The 21,052-nt window shown below is 39.7% G+C and overlaps 1 protein-coding gene across 2 annotated transcripts in view; it reads right to left on the minus strand.

Annotated features, from left to right (window-relative positions):
* The window catches only part of SYK (spleen associated tyrosine kinase), a 48,684-nt gene extending 45,635 nt beyond the window's left edge, over nt 1–3,049 (minus strand). For both annotated transcript variants that reach the window (XM_030470209.1, XM_030470207.1), the window contains exon 1: nt 2,923–3,049. The gene's annotated coding sequence lies outside the window, so the exon portion shown is untranslated. The remainder of the gene's footprint in view (nt 1–2,922) is intronic.
* Between the last annotated feature and the right edge of the window lie 18,003 nt (nt 3,050–21,052).

A 21,052-nucleotide genomic window follows, 5' to 3' on the forward strand; every position in this document is an offset into this window, starting at 1 on the left:
ATTTTACCTCTATTCAGTTTCAGCGATGAAAGATTCCTTGTGTTGCCTCCTTTCATTTTGAAAGGAAGAGAAGTTGTTGGATGTGTTGTTGGACAAATTGTCCAAAAGGTAGGCAACATCAATTACATAACCTTGCTCTTTAAACCTTTAATGGAGGAAAATGCAAATACTACACAACAACTTTGTGATCACATTATTTTTACTATGACTAAATAAATATTGATAATTGTGTATTGTCCTATCCTCTACTGCATACAAGAACAGGGAATAATCCTGTAAAGCCCAGGGCTACTACTTCTCACTGAAAGAGTGACCAAAGGCCTTATACTGAAGAAATTAATAATGCTTCCCTGTAAAAGCAGTGCAAGAATTAGGAATGTTTATCTGTAAAAGTGTTTTTATCAATGCCAGCTGAGACATAAACCATCATCTCCTCCCCAAGATTTTCTTCTTTTGTCAAATGCAAGCAAACCCACTGTTAAATTGGATTACGGAACTGTTTCCCTGTAATAAAATGCTATTTTTATTCCTAAATTAGAAATTAAGAATCTGATCCTGCAAATCCTTACAGGGTGAGAACCCTTCATTCTTATGACTGAACCTTAATACTCGTGCTCACAAACACCTGCAAAATGCATTCAGTTTTTCAACAGGCACCTTGAATGGTACAGGCACTCTTGCCCCAGTGGAGTAACTCACTTAAGCATGTGCTTACTTTAAGTGAAAAAGAAGTAATTTTAAATAGTTCATTGGAACAGTGTTTATGCAACTATTACTCACATTGAAAGGTAAATGTTGTATTCCTTGTAATTATGATATGAAAACAGACAAGTTCCCCTTTTCAGCTGTGTTATTCTGGAACTAAATGCATGCAATCAAAAGCAGAGTCTGGCACAGACTGTCTAATGTGTACACAACAGATCCTGAGGCACTGATCCAAAAGTCTACAAAGCTGGAAGAAGGATAACACTACCTAGTATCTTCAGTGGATCCAGATGCAAACACAGTTTCTTGCAATCATGTAAGACTCACTGCTTTCTGCTAAATAGTGCATATTGGAAAAGCATTAGGAAGGAAAAAAGACGTGTGATTCGCAAAAAATAATTATAATTGTGAGACCATGACTTCTGAATGCAACATATATTTCAGAAGTGACTTCTTCCACTTCCAGTGCCTCTGACATAACAGATACAAAAGAAAGGATGGGAGACTAAAGAAATGCCCCGATGTTTGGGTTTTTTGCGTTTTTTTTTTGTCATCAGTATCTTCAAAGGTGCTTAAATGAAGCTTACACTTTTACCACCAATCTTCAAAATCATTAGTTTGTGCTGAATGTGACAAGGCAGTGCTTCCAAATATAAAGTTCGGGTTTTGTCTTCCTGCAACTTCAGATGAAACTATGCTTTTGTATCAGAATCACAACAGTGTGCAAATGGGAGAACTTTACAGTTCACCTTTGCTTTGGTGAAGTGTTAATATTTTCTAACAGATGCAAAACGAGACCACTTCAACTGTATTTCCCTTGGGATTTTGCAGTTATTTCAAATGAAAACAAAAACTGAAGCAATTATTTACTTTTATCTTTCAGCCATTTTTGAGCATCCTGATTCCAAAGCCCTTAATTTAAATGATTTTGTCTTCACCAGACTACAGTCTTTCTCCCCCCCCAGGATAATTGTCAGAATATAAAGAACATTCAAACTTCCTTATTTTCTGTTTATCGCTCAGTGCTCAACAGAGGGATGAAGGAAAAAAAAAAAAAAGAAGTCACAGTTCCTCTAAGTGGACTTGCCCTGCAGTGTACTGTGCACTGCTACAGTTCATGGTCTCCAAGCCCGTGAAAGCACACAGCTTTGCACGCTGATACTAGCTCTGTACCGGATGGCTGTGCCTATGGATTAGGCTGCAGATTCAGCCCAAGGGCTGCTCAGGAGATCTAAGCTTCTGCGGATAGAAATAGCATGAAACAAGCCTAACAGAAAAGAACATAAAAAACCCCACCACCACCCCCCCCAAAAAAAAAAAACCAACCCACGAATAACCCCCCACAAAAACAAAACAAAACCCAACCAACCAACCAACCAACCAACCACAAAAAGGCAGTTAACTCCCTTAGAAGGAACAATTTTGTTTTAAAATGGAAATACTTTACAATATATCATGTAATTTGGCCAGACTGGGACTCCACTTGCCACTCTTCTACTGGAGTCAGTGTCACCTAGCAAAAGTATCACTTATCTTTGCCCAAAATAACATCACTTCAAACTAATACAGACAACTACAACATAAAGTTTATGCAGTACAGAAGAAAACTGAATAATGCTGGCAGTACACACAAAATTAAGATCGATGGCTCTGGCATCAGGCTTGAAACATTCAGCTGCTTCCAGCATGTCTAGTAATACACTACAGTTGTTTTCTTGGAAACAAAATAGGGAAGTTTGATAAGAAAGCGACACATTTTTAAACCCATTTTGCCACGCATCAGATCTTTGACATGTTATGTGCCGTTCACAGAGAAGCCCGACTTTTGTGTACACTTGCTTTGTTGAAAACCTACCACAAAAGCGTATCGAGACATAATGAAATCTACTTTTTTGTACTTAAATTGTAGATTTGCGCTCCTCAAGGGCCAGGCTAGTAGTACATACTTTCAGAAACACTGCAACAGGAAGCTTTCCCGCTCGCTTCCACCCTGGTGCATTTCCAGCCGCAGCCCGCCCTCCTCCCCGCCCCCCCCCCCCCCCCCCCCCGAGGTGACTGTCGCCGCTCCGCCACTGCTCGTCACGACGCTCCCGCTCCCAGACCCCCGTGCCCCCTCCGCTCGCTGCTGAGCGCGCCCGGCTGCCCGTCACCCGGCGCGGCCGCCCGCCTCTCCTTTCTGCCCCGCTCGCCGTGTCCATGCCCAGGGCCGCTACTCACCGCTCCCCGCGAGTCGCTCCGCACCGCGCCGCCGCTTGCGCCCGGCGGCACCTGCCGCTGCCTCTGCCGCTGGGAGAGAGCTGGCAGGGAGGCAGCCCTTAGGCGGGCAGCTCCGCCGTGCCGTGCCGTGCCGTGCCGTGCCGTGCCGTGCCGGGTCAGGGTACGGCCGGGAGCGGGGCTGGACCCGCGCTTACCGCCGCGGGTGCCGTCGCTTCCTCGTTTTCTCTCGTAGCCGCGGCCACTTCCTCAACAGGGTGTCGGCGCGCTCTCCCTCCTCCTCAGCGGGCACGCCCGGCGTACCCTCGGCCCCTTCTTTCGGGCGGCAGCCCCGGCGGGAGGGCGCCGGCCCCGGCGGTACTGTGCGGCAGGGCACGGGTCGCTGCAGCTTCCCTGCCCCTCCGGCGTCGCTTTTCCCGGGCTCCAAGAAGCGCCCGTTTCCTCCGGACCTCGCTGCATGGGGGGAGGGGGGGGGCGGGCCCCTGCGATGCGGATCCCCCCGGTGCCGCGTGCGGTGGCTGTCGCTGGGACCCCATAATGTGGGTCGCCGTGGTACCCGGCGATGTGGGTCCCTGCGGCAGCTGCTGGCTCTGTAAGATGGGCACAGTGCTGCTCAGCGCTATGCCTGGGACGGAGGGTCAAAGTGTATCAAATGTGGGCTTCTCCCCAGGGGAAAAGGAGTATGTGCACTTTTTGTGAATATTGTAAAAGTTCTGTATCTTTTGGTACCTGTGTGTACTTTGGTGAGAAAATGACTCTTGGAGGATTTCCTTTTGGAGCAGCACAGGGGCCTACCGTTGCACAGTAGCTCCCTTCCTGTTATATTTCATTCCCCTAAACTCCATATTTTAATCAAAAATACTTTTTGTAGCAGCTCCAGGTGTGGTGGAGGCTCAGTCCAGTCACCGAGCTGAAGGAAGGTCCCTCTTCAAGGCCTGCTTAGCACCCTGTGTGACAGGGAATTAATTCCTGCAGTAGACATCCCCTCAGAGCCAAAAGGTGGCAACTACGCTTTGCCTGGGACTGTCCAGGCATGACCTGCACTGGCTGTGGGTCATACATGGCTGTTTAGTGGCATGAGGAGCCTCGGCTGCAGCCTTAGCAGTCAGGTCTCCTTTAGATGTGACTGTGCTGCATGACACTCTGTGGTGTCCCGTGATGAGCAGTGCTAGTGGGAGGTAAAGAAAGCTTCCTTCTTCTCAGCTAGCACTGATGTGGGACACTGTCTCTCCTTCCACATTGCAAAATGGCCTATACATCCATTATAGTTAACAGAGTTGCCAAAGTACAAAACTCTCATATTTCATACCAGTTAAAAAAGTCTCTGGTTTTGCTTCATTTCAATGAGATTTTAGGTAATTGCTGTAGTGGTGATGTGTTTCTTACTGGCACTGCCTACATATTAGAAAAAAGAGAAGAACTTAAAAAACCTAATTCTTTGACATGTTTTGATGGCACAGTATCAACATCCAAGTGTGAACAGAGCATATCTGCAGGAAGCAGCTTGTAGAAAATCATTATTGGACTATGAACTGTTATTTAAGGAGAAGTCTCATCTTAAGTAGGTGAAAAAATCATCAGTACTGCATGAGCTATAAATTATATATGAGCAATTGTACTGGACCTGGGTCAGATGGAATTAACTTTCTTCACAGCATCCAGTATAGCACTGTGTCTTTGATTTTGGCTTAAACAGTATTGGTAACACACTAATAACTTGTCTGTTCTGGGACACTGCTTGCACAATGCTGAGGCTTTCTCTGTTTCGCATTCTGCCCCTGTCCCCAGTGGGTAAGCTAGAGAAGAAGTTGGGACGGGACACAGCCAGAACAGCTGCACCCAACTGACCAAAGGGATATCCCATACCATACTCAGCAATGAAAACTGGGGATAGATGAACAAGGGTGGACCGGGGGGGATGTCTTCCAAGGTGGCCACTGCTCAGAGACTTACTGGGCAACACTGTGCTTGTGGGAAGTGGTAAGTGACCACCTAGGTATCATTCGGTTTGGGTTTTCTTTTTACCTTTCCTTCACGTATTAAACTGTCCTTGTCTTAACACATCGCTTCCTTGATTTTGATCTTCCTATTCTGTCCTCAGCCCTGCTGGGCAGGAGCAATTGAGCAATTTGCTGTGTGGGTGTTTGGCTGCTGGTCTGGGTCAGTCGATATCAGAGAAGAGGGGAAATCCAGCAAGGGAAGTAAATATTTTTTGGTGCCGTCCACAGTTTACTTTTTCTTTCATTTCATGGGGGACAAAATGCAATTTTACGTATTATAATATATTTATATATATGTTTTCATTCTGAAGCTTTTCTGGTGCTGTGTGGCTAACTCTATAGGAGGCCAGTAATCGGCAAGGTAAAATAATTCCTCTTTTTGTCTGGCAAATTTCATCAGAGTATATCTGGGGTTTCTGTGAAGATTCAGTATATTTGTGGAATCTCCCACCCAACATGAATACATACAGTAGAAACCAATAGTTTGTACATAGCTTCCCACTAATGCTGTATTATAACTAGAGCAATTAATTAACTTTGTAATCCTCCATGGTTTTGGGGCAGCACCGGAGGGAGCTGCAATGCTTTTGTTATTGCAATACAATTTGAAAGACCTACTTTCTGGAGGCGTGACAGTTTGACTAATTTCAGGGTACATCTAAGGTGGTGGGAGGCTTTACAACTACATGTCTACATGCCATGCCAATCAGTGCTTTCTGGCAAAACTTCAACCCTGAAGCTGGACTTAACTTTTACTGCAGAGGAAGTGCAGATTTTTTTCTGATACAAAAACCCTGAATAATTTCTTATATACCATGACACTGTCGCAGTCATTGGCTGCTCTGGTGGTTCCACACAATCTAGCAGTTTTTTCTGCGTAGTGAAAGCAATTTGGATGACCCCTTGAACTCACAGGACTTAACAGGTGGGAACAGGCAGGTACTGCTGTTGGTGATGATATTTACACTACTGGTTTGTTTCAAATCTGTTTTTTATCATATCATGAGTCATGATAAAGTTAATTAAATTATTAGAAAAAAATATTCCCAAACATAATTTCTTTACTATAATTTCTTTACTATACTATACTTTCTTTACTATATTACTCTACGAGCAATATAGTTTAGGAAAAGTAATTATGTAACTGAGCCTCTCCAAACTTTGGAAATTTGGAGTTATGAAGGGTCTATTCTGTTGCCTTCCCATTTGGTTAACAGATAGTACAAGTAGGTATGTTGAAATAGAACTTTCTTCAGCTAAGCTACCACAGTGAAGCATTATTAGTTATTTTATTCTCCAGAGAGAGTTTTTAGGTTGGTTTGTGGCTTACAGGGGTAGTGGAATTTGCAGATGTACTTTTGCAGAAGTAGTTTGCACTGGTGGAATTCTGCTCTGGTGCAAAGGGTACTACTGCAGCTTACTCTCAAGATAATTATAGGCTGGAGCTGAGCATTTTTTTAAAATGCCATCTCTGTTTCTATTGTAGGGAATGCTGTAAGCTAAGATGAGGCTTTGTTGTCTGATTGAATGTTAAATGAGACTGTCTCATTTGATGTTCAATTTCTTGATACTTGGCCATACTTACAGCTAAAGGTCAAGGGTCTCTATGATAGAAGCAATTAATATCAGCAAGATGGGACTCTACATCTATACAAAGAGAAGAATGCTGAAGTGACTCATTTTGCCTAAGGAATATAAAATTTCTGTACAGTTCATTGAATTCAGTCATAGCTCAAACAAAAATACATGCTATTTGGGAGTTATTTATTATCTACTTCATTTTAATTTTGATAGAAGCAGTGATTCAGTGTTGACACAATAGCAGTAAACAACATTTAGAGAAAATTAAAAACGAATACCCTGAAAGCAGTGTTGTGACAGAAAAGCAAATTACAGTCAGAAAGAACTGAGCTGGATTGGAAGCTACAAAAAGTAAAAACCATAATCTCATATCTTTTGGCCTCTTTTTGTTATCCAAGGAGTAGCAAATATCCCTAAGTAGCAGAGATCCCAGGCCTGAAGGTATTTCATATATTGTAAATACCAGCTGTTTGTGTTTCCACAAGGATTTTACTTACTTATAGCTGAATATAACTGGAAAACAGTAGCAACAAAGTCTCAGCAAAACTGAGTACAATTACATAGAAATAAACTGGGGGAGATGTGCAGCAAATTAATTTACTTGCCTGCTCATTAGAAGAATCTATAAATTCTTACTATTTCGGTTATATACTAATTTACTTCTTTGACTAGAAATGTCAGTAGAAATATCATTTGCTATATGAAGTTAAGAGTAATAAGACAGGGCCTTTAAAGTATTTTCTGTATCAACTCACACTAAATGTAATGATATCTGCATTATTTTGTGTCTATATAACTGTAACAATTTAAATACCATAATTTTGCATGCAATGGTCACAATTCTGACATTTCCCCTTTATTTTTACCCTAAACCAAAAAATGGATCACGATCATTATGTATGTCTATTGTAAAACTGTTGACAATTTTGCTCACTGGTGATTAAGAGTAGTCTCAGGATGAATTCACTACACGTGAAAGATCATGATGTGAGGAGGTATGATATCTACATTTTTAAATTTATGTGTAACATTACGAGCTAAGATTGTGGATTAGCTGAGAAAAGATGTTTTCTGAACTTACATGACTTTATAAAATACAGTTATGTTAAAGTAAAGATGTAGGCTTGGGCTGGTCTAGTCCTTATGACTTCATGTACCTCATGCCCATGGCTAGTTAGCAGTTCTAGCTTTTGTTTTTAAGCAAAAATGTGTCTGTTTAAACCAGTATTAAAGAATAGTGCATTGTTTGAGAACAATGGCTGAAAGAAGCAAAAGCATATAAACCAACAAGTTATGATGGGACAAAAAGCAGGGCTTTTTTAAAAGCACATTGTTCTTTAAAATAATTGCTTAATCACAGCACAGCAAATAACCAAGGCAGTGGGCAACAAGGAGCTGATAATCAGATTTTTAAGAAGTCTTGAGAAAAACCCTTAAGAAAAAGGTATTAGGAAGAGAATGGGTAAGCTCTGCTGTGGATGAGAACCAGCATAAAGTGGTTTTTTAAATAAAATAATATACATAATCATCTTTTAAGTCTCAGAAGGTCAAGTAACTGTGGGGAAAGATTCTGTTTCAGCACCATTTCCAGAAGCATTTAAGTCTGTACAATGCTGGATCTGTAGCCTTCTGACAGCCATCTTGGACTGTCTCAGTCATCAAACAAGAACAGCATTGGAAGCCAGAAAGTCAGAGCTGAGGATTGCGTTGGCATAAAGTCATATCATCTATGGAAGCCTTGTTTTTATCATTGGTTGTGTACTGACATACTAGAGCATGGAGAGCATGTTTTCTTGGTCCTGTTCCTTATGGTATTCCCCCTTGCTGGGGCATCAGTTAATGGGTGGGTATTTAAGCATCTAAAATTTTATTCTAAGACTATTACGTATTCATGTGGATAATAAAAGCAGCCACACTTATGCTGAACCTAGGACATTGGTGAATAGAGACAACTGGACAAAAACTATAAATCCTTAAGGGTATGTAGAAATTGAAATAGATTAAAAAGTTCCCAGTGTAAACCTACTAGTGGCACAGAAAACTCATAGTTTTTTATTTTCAACTGAAACATGGTTGGACTTAGCATAACCTGTAAATAGTCAAAGTACTTAAATACTATTATTTGTGTATTTATATGCATACTTACAAGTAGTGTGAAGCTAATTCAGTACAGGGCAAGCTTATGGGACTTTTCAGCAATATTTCTCCCAAATTCCATGCTCCAGAGAGACTTTGATTAGGTGGGTGCCTCATGTAATTTCTTTCTTAAGGAGCCCTTCTCTAATCTCAAGCATTGGGGAACAGAAAAGAGAGAGAGAATGAGATCCTGCAAGAGCCAGTTTGAATTCAGCTGTAGTTTTATTCTGTCTGTAACACTTTCCAGCTCTTTCCTACAGACCCAGTCACTATCTTTGCACTGCAGTCTAAGACCTTGTATTTGCTTAGATGCAGTGCTGGTGTAGTCTGCATCTGTGCATCTGTGCATTTATGCTTAATCTATGAAACCCTTCGAGAAACTGAATTAGCTGGTATCTGCAGTGCTCAGAGCTAATGATCTAAGCGGGACCCCCATTTCTTCCTGAGGAAAGAGTGTTCCCAATAGCGGGAAGTACTCCTCTTTGAGAACAGGTTATGGAGACACCAGTAGGTCTTTTTATGGAACCAGTTTATAATTGTCACAGATTCTGACTGACGTACAAAAAGCAGTTGTACTGTTTTATGAAGACAGGCTGAGGGATTTGGGGCTGTTCAGCCTGGAGAAGAGAAGGCTGCATGGAGACCTCACAGCAGCCTTCCAGTATCTGAAAGGGGCCTATAAGGATGCTGGGGAGAGATTCTTCATTAGGGACTAGTGGTAAGACAAGGGGTAACGGGTTCAAACTTAAACAGGGGAAGTTTAGACTAGATATAAGGAAGAAGTTCTTTCCTGTGAGGGTGGTGAGGCACTGGAATGGGTTGCCCAAGGGAGGTTGTGGATGCTCCATCCCTGGCGGTGTTCAAGGCCAGGTTCGACAGAGCCTTGGGCGACATGGTTTAGGGCGACATGTCCCTGCCCATGGCAGGGGGATTGGAACTAGGTGATCTTAAGGTCCTTTCCAACTCTAACTGTTCTATGATTCTATGATTTCTGAGTTAGTGCTAGCCCTGGAAGAGGTATGATGTATTTGCACATCACTGCACCTGAATTAGTGAGTCTCCTGTCAGATCTGAAATGATCTTGCATCCCAGTTATAAATATTCTTCCGAGCAAACAGCCAGGGGCACCTCTAACTCAGGTGTCACTGTATATGAACCAGGCTATAAAATATTATAGAATACTTTTTATAATGCAAAATATTAAATAGCTGTTTTTATAACCTACTTTGCAATAGGTTATGAGAACAGTCTTTACAGTCAAAATAAACACTTCTGTAATATCAGAGTCCTCATGTGTAATTTAGTTTTAGTTTGTTTGCTGCTGCAAGATAGCTGGGGCATTCACACTGAAGCAACATACCTGAGATGTTGTAACCCAAGAGGTATCTTAAAGTTGCACAAGTAGTATTTTTCAGTTTTCCATCATATTTTGTTTTCTGAGACGTGGTTTAGCACTGGCTTAATTTTCTATAGACTGCCTCTGAATGAAAACTACACTGAAGTTAAAAAAACAACCTCAAAAATCCCCACAAAACCTGAACTGTTCTGAATGCTTTAAACACCACTGTCTTTTCCATGGTAGAATTGATTTAGGAATCCCTCCTTCACTGGATTGCAAGAATGTTAACCTGTCTGCCAGTCCATAGGAGGAGCAGAGTATGGCTGTTCAAATCAATATGCCATTTATGCTGGTACTCATTTCCTAATTTTGTACACACAGTAGGATTTTACCAGAAAGAAATTGTCCTTCTAACAGTTATAAAATAACATGTCCTCAAGAAGACAGACTTTTTGCCAAAAACCAGGAGGATTTAACAATCAGAGGTTACTAACTCTAAAATTTTAGGCTGGTTTTCTTCTTTGTCTTTACGCCATACTGCAGAAAAGATACAAAATAAATGCAAAATTTGGTAGGGCCTAATAGCATGCTTTTCTTTGTATGTGTACATTTATGACATGTGCATATTTTAAACTTCTTCAAAACAATCTTTAATCGTCTATCTTGAACTAAATCAGTTTGAAAAAAAACCATGCCTTTAAACATACACTTGCCTTTAGAATTATGCAAGAGAGAGAAAGAAGTTGTGAGAAAGAGTTAAATCAGCCATGTCAACTAAAAATGCTTAGAATGAATCATGGATATGGGATGGCTGAAAGATCTCATTTTCTAAATGTGTGACTCAGCAGGCATAGAAAATTAAAATAAAAAAGTTTGAAATTTGGAGTTGTTTAAAAGGACCAGGTTTCTTCATCCTCTCCTGTGTGGCAAGATGGGGTGTTTTTGATGGGGTATTGAGCAAACTCCACTTTTCTGTGTTTAGCGTTTTTCACACACAAATCTTGGAAGGACCATGTGTGAACGCTGTATGTTGTATCTTCATGTTATAAGGGGAAAAAACAATCCCTTCCCTTCAGAATGTGAACATCAGAAAGACTGTCTCAATCAAGTTTCTGTCAAAGGTGACACAAGTGCACATAAAAAATAATTTCTAACTTCTTGAGAACTGAAACTGCTGGGGATCTCATAGCTTTAAAGCAGAAAGCAGAAGTTAACTTGATTTTAATCTTATTTACATTGATTTCATACTACAATGACCTCTGTATGTCTAGTAGACATTTTTTTTTATTATGTCTACTAGACAGACATTTTGATTAATCTTTTGATTAATGCTGTCAAATTTATCCTTTAAGCCTATATTATATGTTGTTTCCAGCCATGTTCATAGTGAAACGAAACTCTTAAGAAGGTGCACTGACAAGTTGAATGAATGAGCTGCATATGAGAAAGGAATATTAATCTAAATTATTTAAAAAATGTAGACATGATGCTTGAGTCAGAAAGAAAAAAAAGGTAGTTAAGGAGTAGCACTGGGGGGGCTTAGTCAGACATTATACTGCAGGCAGCCCTCACTGCGAGTGGAAGTAGAAGCACTTAACTACGTCCAGTAACCTTAGCCACACATGAATAATGTACTTTCAGATGTGTAACGACCACAGCACTTCTAATGCCATGGGAGTAGTAAAGAACTGAGGCATGCCATATGCTAATTTTTGAAAGCTTAATCTTTCTTTCTTTGGAGTATAGTCTCTCTTTTTTTTTTTATTTTTTATTTCTAAATGTGTGATGCAGCAGGCATAGAAAATTAAAATCAAATAGTTTGAAATTTGGAGTTATTTAAAATGACCAGGTTTCTTCATCCTCTCCTGTGTGGCAAGATGGGGTGTTTTGATGGGGTGTTGGGCAAAACCCACTTTTCTGTGTTTAGCATTTTTCAGGCACAGACCTTGGAAGGACCATGTGTGAATGCTGTATGTAGTATCTTCATGCTATAAAGGGAAAAAACAATCTTTGAGACTGGAGACAGCTATATAACAGAGAAGTTTGAAAGCAGGTGTGTTCAGAAGATTTCCAGTTGCTCCAGATACCCAAATACTCAGATCTGGGCTGGGTTGTTGGAGTCTCGTTGAAACACTTGGAGAGCTGATTCTTGGTCCCTCTCTTGCGAGTCATACAGCAGTGTAAAGCCCAGGGTGATGAAGCAAAGTCTGTATCTGGCCTCTAAATGGTGCAGTTGCAAGGGTGGAAGGCATGGACCATGGAAAACAGAAATCACTGAAACCCACTAGGTTTTTACAAAAAGACTGTAAACAGATAGCGTTGCCCTAGATTTTATTCAGTAATACTTCCATCTTGCAGTTGGAAGACAGCTCCATGACCACCACTGCTTTATCAGTCTCACCAGATAAGAAAAGGTTCATAAAGAGAACCGTGTGTATATCTGTAATCGTCTTTTTCTAAGTTTCTGTTAACTCAGCTTGGCTCATTCATATTTACTTAGAAATCTGTGATAAGCATTATTTTGAACATATTGGGAGTTCATCTGTAAGTGTCTATATTGCTGTAAGACAGTGGTAGAGTCAATGCCTCTAGGGATAGCTAATTTACTTTTTATGACTTCCTATATCCACCCACACACAAGTGGATATTTGGAATTCCTAGCATTGTCCTCTTGCTTCTGCTCTCTCTGTCTATATATAGGCACAACAGATATATATTCTTTATTTGTCATATCTGTAAATCTTGTAAGACAAATAAATGGGTTTTCATCTTGATTTTTAGTACTGTAAATGTCAGTGAAAGCACAGCATGGGTTTTTGAACAACTGTGCACTACATTAATACTTGTTGAAAGTATTACTACTTTTGAACTGCTGTCTCCTTAGCAGTGCCATATGCTGCATTAAACCAACTAAGGAAGAGAATTTACTTTGTATTGAATACAATAAACTACAGAAAAATCTTATGAAAGAGCATCAAATCTACTTTTTACTTACCAAATCAATAAACATCTCATTCAGAAGTTCTAAAAAACATCATAATGTGAGTGCACAATATAAGGTCCTGATTTATTTTTTCTATTTACTATTGATATTTATGTAGCACCATAGAGGTATATGATATTTTAGGGATTATAATGCAAATCTCTAGCTCTGTGGGTGTAAAACCAAATGTGAAAAAGAATAACATTGAGGTGTGTGGGTAGGAACAAGGTGAAAATAAAAAAGAAAAAGTAAAAAGGCAAGAGACCTTAGCTAAGGAAACAGTAGGTAAGAAAATGTATCTGTTATGCATTGGTACACATATAAAAATAGTACAATAAAAGACCATCGAGATCACAAAGTTAAACACTTTTAATTAAGAAATGCTTGAATTCAAGTTCATGTGCAAAGCTTTAAGTCATCCTATTTGTCTGCATCTGTCTTCTGAAATTATATGGCCAATAAGCCATCTTTTCCAGGAACCCTGACTCATGGCATTGGCAGGGTAGACTTGCTGTGGCAGTGACTCATGTTGGGTAGGGAGGAATTCTGCTGATGACATTCCTATGTTATTTTTCACAGGACTGGACATTGTTTGATGAATGAGGGATTTGGCTGTGAAAGGAGTGCAGTATCTTACGCACATGTAGATGTTTAAAGGACAGTAATCCTGCACTGAGCCTCCTCTCTGAATTCTCTCCACTACAGCGGAGAGTGCCTTCCTGTGTGGTAGTTTACTGTCATTTCAGAGAGGAAGGCCCTTCCTTCCATCTCCCTGTCCTCCTCTCTTGGAGGCCATGACTGCCTGCACAAGGAGGGTGGGAGGACAGCTGATGCCCTGTCAGCCCAAATTATAGCTTACTGCACTGCACGTTTTGGTTGTAGACAGGCATTAAAAGAAATCTTGAGGAGTCACTTATTAAATAACTCAAATCCCCTCATGAACTAAATGAAGCAGGAATCTTGTGCAAAATTAGTTTGCGTTTATGGAATTAGTGTAGTGTACAGCATAGACAACAGTGGAGTATATTATAGTGCTGTGGTTTAAACCCAGGTGGTAACTCAGCACCATGCAGCTGCTCGCTCACCCCCCTCTTCACTCTTCAGGGGGGATGGGGTAGAGGATAGAAAGAATGTAAACCCCACTGGTTGAGATAAGAACAGTTTAATAACTAAAGTACAATATAAAACTACTGCTACTACTGATAACGATAAGGGAAGAAAATATAAAAGGGGAAAAGGAAAACCCAATAAACGCAAGTGATGCACATTACAATTGCTCACCACCCACTGACCAATACCCAGCCCGACCCGAGCAGTAATCGGTCCCTTCCAGATAAGTCCCCCCAGTTTATGTACTGGGCATGATGTGCTGTGGTAAGGTATACCCTTTTGGCTAGTTTGGGTTGGGTATCCTGTCTCTGCTTCCTCCTGGTTTCTTGTGTTCCTTCTTGCTGGCAGAGCATGAGAAACTGAAAAGTCCTTGATCAGGGTAAGCATTACTTAGCAACAACTAAAACATCGGTGTGTTATAAGCATTGTTTTCAGACTAAAGCCAAAACACAGCATTGCACCAGCTGCTAGGAAGAAAATTAACTCTATCCCAGCCAAAAACAGGGCATATGGTTATACCTGACTTCAGTCCTGACTTTCAAGTTTTGGTAGCCTAACTTTGCAATTGTTAAAAAGAAACTTAGCCAGACTAAAACAAGAAAAACAAATATCTTTCCATGCCATATATCAATCCTTATTTCACTATACAGAGGTACTAGAATTCATCACTGAATGGCTTAGAATGTTTTTTAATATAGGCAAAACATATCTTTATTCTAGGATTTTGAGGGGAAAAGACAAGCTGTTTCTGACAAAGTTTAAATGTGAAATGATGAAAGATTTGATTTTACGCAGACAAAGGAATGTGTGAAAAATCATAGGGTCATAGTCTGATGAAGTTGTAAGCAGCTGACAACAAGGCCTTCTGGAAAGGTCATGAAACTCAGCTCTATGTAGCACTATGGCTCCATCTACAGCACTTTCCTTGTTCTATTTTTTGTTTATATTCCTGTTTCTCAAAGGCTAAAAGTATTCAGACATGATTGCAGGACTAGAAAGTGAGAAAGGGGAAAAGCAAATTCAAGTGTTTAATCCGATTCTCTTTTATTCAAATATTCTTTCCTGATTTAGAAATGTTCTTAAAAGCTCTCCTTGTCAATTTAAGGGTCTATAAGAAACTTGTGAACCATGTGATCATATGAACTGTTTCATCCCAGGAGCTTAACCTAGAGAGAGGCAATGTATATATCAGGTAAATATGGGTAACATGAAATGAATGACTGATGATTGAAGTCTTTGTCTACTTGAAAAAAATGAAATATCTACATAATGAAAATCATTACCTCCACAAAGGTATTTAACTGATAGGCCAGTTAGTAGCATTGCTGGAATAGAGAATGATGAGTACTGGGATCTACGGTCGCTAAAAGCAACTGGGTTGAGTTTTACCTGAGGCACAGTTACCAAGTGTTACCAAGTGTTGAGCGTTACCAAGCTGAAACTACGCCTGTTTTGTAAATCCGTTAAAAAGCGTCTTTGTCCTGGACTGCTAGCCTAGTACTTGTAATTATTGCCATGCCCATCCACATTTTCTCTCCTTTTGATCTACTTTGGATGACGGTGCTAGATTACCTAATAAGGAATTAGCTGCAGAAAGCAAAAAATCGAGGATTAATTAAGTGCTGGGGTCTAAAATTACTTTTTGAATCCACACTTCAGTCAGTCTGAGATGACAGTGTAAAATATTTCGTTATGCAAATATTTTTCAATTTAACGAACATCAATGAAGAAAAGTCAGCTGCTGTGACTAGGAAGACTCCCCAAACGTGGTTCTGACCTCACTGCAAATCTTGATCAGTCACAGTTGTAGGCAATCACAGCAAACTGCCTTCTCACTGTGCCACATATTCCTTAAGTAAGCTCTTGTGTGAGAAAAAGATTGCCTTGCAAATGCCGGCGGAGCAGAGAATTGTATGACAGAACAGTGCAATCCACTACAGTAAATCTCTGTCTGCTACTGTCTTATCTTTAAAATGTGGCAGCTAAGATAAAGAAGTAGTTTATGCAGAAAAGAACAAAAGAAGCCGTAGGATGGTCCAAACTTCCCTGACAGCAGTGTAACAACTTCTACAGTCCTTACCTTGTACACTCAGAAAAGTGTGGTTGAGTATGTAATTACATGGAGCTACAGGCTTTTACTCTAAAAGTAGAACATGGTATTGTCATTTCTGTACAGAGTATTTATCCAGTTATGCCTGAATACAGAATGTGCCTAATAAAATTGTGGGTGATTTAAACCGGGAAGCATTACAGAATGGAAATGGTATTACAGTTCAAAATGGAAAACAAATTGGAAAGATGCTCAGGAAAATTAACCCCAAATTTAACAGGGAAAAATACAAAGAACTAAGTATGGGAAGGAGTGTCAATGGCACAAATGAAAGAGAAGAGTCAACTGCAGATAGCAGTTCTGAAAATGATTGAGAGGTTACATTTTATAACAAGCTCAATGACAATTAACAGTATCATGATACTACAAAACACCCCAACAGTTGTACTGGAATTTATGAGGAGAACAGCCAGCAAGCCATGTGAAATCCTCCTTCTGCTCTACGCAGCATTACTAAAGCTGCTCTACGCAGCATTACTAAACACTGGTTGGAGTGCTGTTTTCAGTTGTGGGCACATGCATTTCTGGACACATGTAGGGAAACTGTGTAGATCAGAGATATTTGGAGATAGTCCAGTCCAGTCCCCAGAACTGGTAAGAGGTCCAGGAACCATGTCCTGTGGGGCTGTTAATATGAAGAAGAGAAGACTTAACAAAAGACATGATGGTGACCTGAATGTAACAAAAGGGCTATGAAAAAAGGAAAGAAATAGTCTGTTCTCTTTGTCTCTGAAAAGTAGCTAGGTAAAGAAATAATATGCTTAAACTGCAACCAAGGGTGTCCAGGATAGAAATGAAGAGAATTTTTCTACTATGGAGGGCAGTGAGTAACTGGAATAAATAGTGTGGGCAGGTTGTGTAATCACTGTCTCTGAAAGTCTTCAGAAACAAGTCTCTGACATGTGTCTCATATGATCCTGTGCTGGGAAAGAAGCCTGACCTGAAAGTCCTCTCACTGTTCCTTCCAGGTCTAGTTTTCTACAAGTCTCTACAAGGAAATGTATTAAATTTTACTTCTACGGTGAATTTTAGAGTAACAGAGATCCATACTAGTTTGCTTTATGTTTTCAGAAGCAGCTTGTGGCTCTGTGGGAGTTTCTATCCCCAGCCATAGGCAAATGTTTACAATCCTTCACTGTTTTCTGACTGCACATGGAGTAAGCTTTTGGCCTTCCTGGGTTCACAAGTCTGAATAAAAATCTTGATTCACTGAAAGGTATAACCCAGAAAATATTCTCAAGATGGTATTTTGAAAACTGCTATTCAGGAAGTTACAGATTGCGTAAAATAAGCTGGAAAGATCTCTACCACTGTACATTGGTAACATGTCACTCTTAGTGAATTTCTTCAATAACCATCATATCTTTCAGCAATAGTTGTTCTGATGTCCTTAGCTGAATCTCTGTAAATAAAGGATTTGAAAGATTAAGCTTGTACAGCTTCTCAACAGTTAAGCATACTCTATTATTCATAGTATCACCTGATGCTTTCAGTTTGCCTTAGTTTGTTCATTAGTATGTTTCACATAAAAAGAAACAGAAGGATGTGGCTACAGGTAATTAACTTTAATGGTTGTTTTGTATTATAAGGTACTATACTAGGATATTTTTAAAGGAGAGGGCTTTTGGACCTAACTAACCAGTTTAAAGTAATTCTGGGAGAATCCACAGGTAAGTTCACTGGGAAGGATTTCAAGGATAGTGTTGTAATGTGTGGCTCTTTGACTCTAGGATGTGGGCTGTCTCTCATGGGTTTATGTTCCTCAGCAAGCTAACACAGCCTTTGCTGGCTGCTCTTACAGCAGGAATTTTTGACTCCCTGATCACTGTGTATCACTGATTTTCCCTTTTTTTTTTTTTTTTATTTTTTCCTTCCCAATTCCTCAGTTTAGGAGTCCAAAGATAACAGTTTATATGTGGTTTGTTTGGCCAATGTGGATTGAAATGTGAATTCTACCCAGAGTCTCAAGAATATGTTCAAGAGACTATACAAGCCAGCTTACATGGTTGCCTAACAACATTTAGTTCTTGGCCATTCTGGAGGCACCAGTCATGCCTGATGTGACAAAATGTAAAACACTTTAGACAGCCATTGACAATCATACTGAAAACACCCCCTCATTTCACACAAACACTAGAAGATAATTTGATGCTGAACGAGGTTGAGGACTGCATGGTGGTGCTCTGCTGACCTATTCTTTATGAATTCATGAGGCATTTATTTTCCAAAAATTCACCCACACCCACATACTTACATCACCTGTGGTGTACAAGAGTGTATTCCATTGTCTGCAAAGTGCCTAAACTGAGCTAATACATGGCTTAATCTTTTGAAGTAAAGTGCCTGGGCAAATAGATGAATCTCTAATAACACAATGCGGGGTGATAGAATGAGTGTGTCATGCTTGGAGATAGCCTACTTGAGGAAAATAGTTTGTGATATGTTAGGATTTAAATTTACACTATACAGTTCATACTTTGCATGAAGACTCTATGTTAATCCACAGCACACGGAAAGGGTTAGTGTCCTTCCATCTAATTTCAGACATCTTTCATCACCTAAATGGAATGTATGTTTAGTGTAGGTCAGTCACCTGGAATCCAACAAAGGAGGAAGACAGTGCTGAAAGATTATTAATTATATAGTAAGATGTCTAATGGAAATGGAACTACTAACCTGAGTATCTCACTCTTTCTGTCTTTAGACTGTGGAGATAATTTAGGCTAGATGTCTATCTTCTGAATGGCTTCTGAAGTTATGTGAGTTGGACTGCCGCCTGAGAGCTGTGATTCCTTCTTCTTTGCAACTGGCTGAATGAAAACCTGACTGAAGGCTTACATGTGGATCTACCTCAGTTGTAGGATTAGCAATTTATACCCACAGAACACACTGCTGGAAGACTGCAAAACCAAGGTTATTTGACCCACATTTTGACATGTGGGTTTCTGTTTCATAGGTTTCTAAAATCATGTCCTAACTTAGATTTTTATACACAAATGGTCAAGGAAAGTAACCAAAATAGAAGAACAAAAGATGCAAACTATTTTCTTGCTCTTGGAATAACATGCTGCAGATAAATATTTGCTTTGATGAAATAAATTAAGTTCCTAATATCTCAGAAATTATTTTTTCAAATAACCAAGAGATTTCTCCTGAATTGTCATTAGAGAAGGACTGTGATTAAGATAACAAGACTGTAGCTTACTTGAACTAATGAGCTCAACAGATGTTAGAATTTCTTTCAGTGAAGTGTGGGAACATTTACCAATAATTAAATAAATCTGCATGTTCTGTTAACTACATGCATTTTTATAAATGACTAGGGATATTTATATATTTAGTTAAAGTTAAGGATTATCACACTATCAGTTTATCTATAAAGTAAGCATAGATATAAATATTGTTCCTTTAATACTGGTATAATTTTGAATGGTGAGCGAGTGGCTGTGTGGTGCTTAGTTGCCAGCCAGGCAACTAAGTGTTTAAACCAGTGTTTAAACCATGACACTCAGTATTGCTGTTTCTGGTTTACAGGGGAAGATTCTTGTTCAGAGCATCATCATACACAGCATGGTAGCCAAGGCCATTTCAAACAATCAGCACAGCACTGAGTAAGCAGGAAGCTCTAAAGCAGCATTGTAAGTTGCTCCTGTAAGATCTTGGTGAGTTCGTAGCAAATACTTGCATATATTATTCATAGAGGAGAACTGAGTAAAGAGTCAAAATATTCTTGATTCCCAGTTCGCAAACATGACCTCTCTTCCAGTTTTACTTCCTGATTTACAACTTCTTTCATGATTCTTGGTTCTGCAAGTTTATTTTGTTCAGTTCATCCCACCACTGTTAAGTGGCACAGGTTTTTGGTGGGGTCATGTTCGTATTTTAGGAGCCACTGCTTTTGATGCAATGTCTTAACTAGCATTTCATACTTTTTGGAAATTAATATAATATCCAAACTTGCACCTAGAAGACAGCTTTTACATATACAAGACAATTGTTTCTTAGTACTTGTATTAGTCCACTGCTACTTGTACTCCATAAATTACTTGTTTCCTCTGTGGACGTAGAGCATGTTCTGCTGTGTCCATTAGGGCACAGCCTCTTAAGTAACATCCCTTAGGGAGAGATGGTGATGGCTGTTATTCTTCAGAAAATCTGAAGGTAGGACTAAAAATTCACCAATTCTAAGGGTTATTTCCTGTTTCAGCTGGCTTGAAAGGTACTTCCACAATCAGATGTCTGTAAGAGTTACATACATACCATAGCATATTATAATGTTATCAATGACTGAACTACCACTTAACAGGCTTCATGGAGTTGCCATGTTTCCTCACTGTCAGTGGAAGTCCTGAAGTAAGCAGGGACATCAGACTGAGATTTTTGTTGAAAAACTTAGATATATGATTTGCAGCATTTTTACCTAGTTACAGCATATTGTAATAACTTATTACCAATATTGCTAGAAAGTATGACCACTGCAAATGCAGTCCATTTACTTAATCCATGTTTTACCACTCTAAATTTAATCCATGTTTTACCACTCTAGGCTGATCAAAAGATGAATTAATTGGATATTAAAAACTGTATTCAGAGCTTCATAAGGTAGGACATAATGTTTGGAAAACCATAAATAATCCTTTTAAAATAAGCAATGCTTCCTAGAACATCATATTTCAGTAGTGAGCAAAACTTAGAAGAGTAGGCCCTTAGTAAACTTTAGCAGGAGGAAGATGTCATATTGAATATCAGTAAAGTTCCCACTCACTTTAAGAGGCACAGGAGTCCATTGAAAGACTTCGGTTTCCTTTCCTCCATCTGTCTGCACTTTTCTAATCAGCATCACAGAGGCAGATTTTTCCTTTGTTCTGCGTCTC

The sequence above is a fragment of the Strigops habroptila genome, chromosome Z, assembly GCF_004027225.2.
Source record: "Strigops habroptila isolate Jane chromosome Z, bStrHab1.2.pri, whole genome shotgun sequence".
NCBI lineage: Eukaryota > Metazoa > Chordata > Aves > Psittaciformes > Psittacidae > Strigops > Strigops habroptila.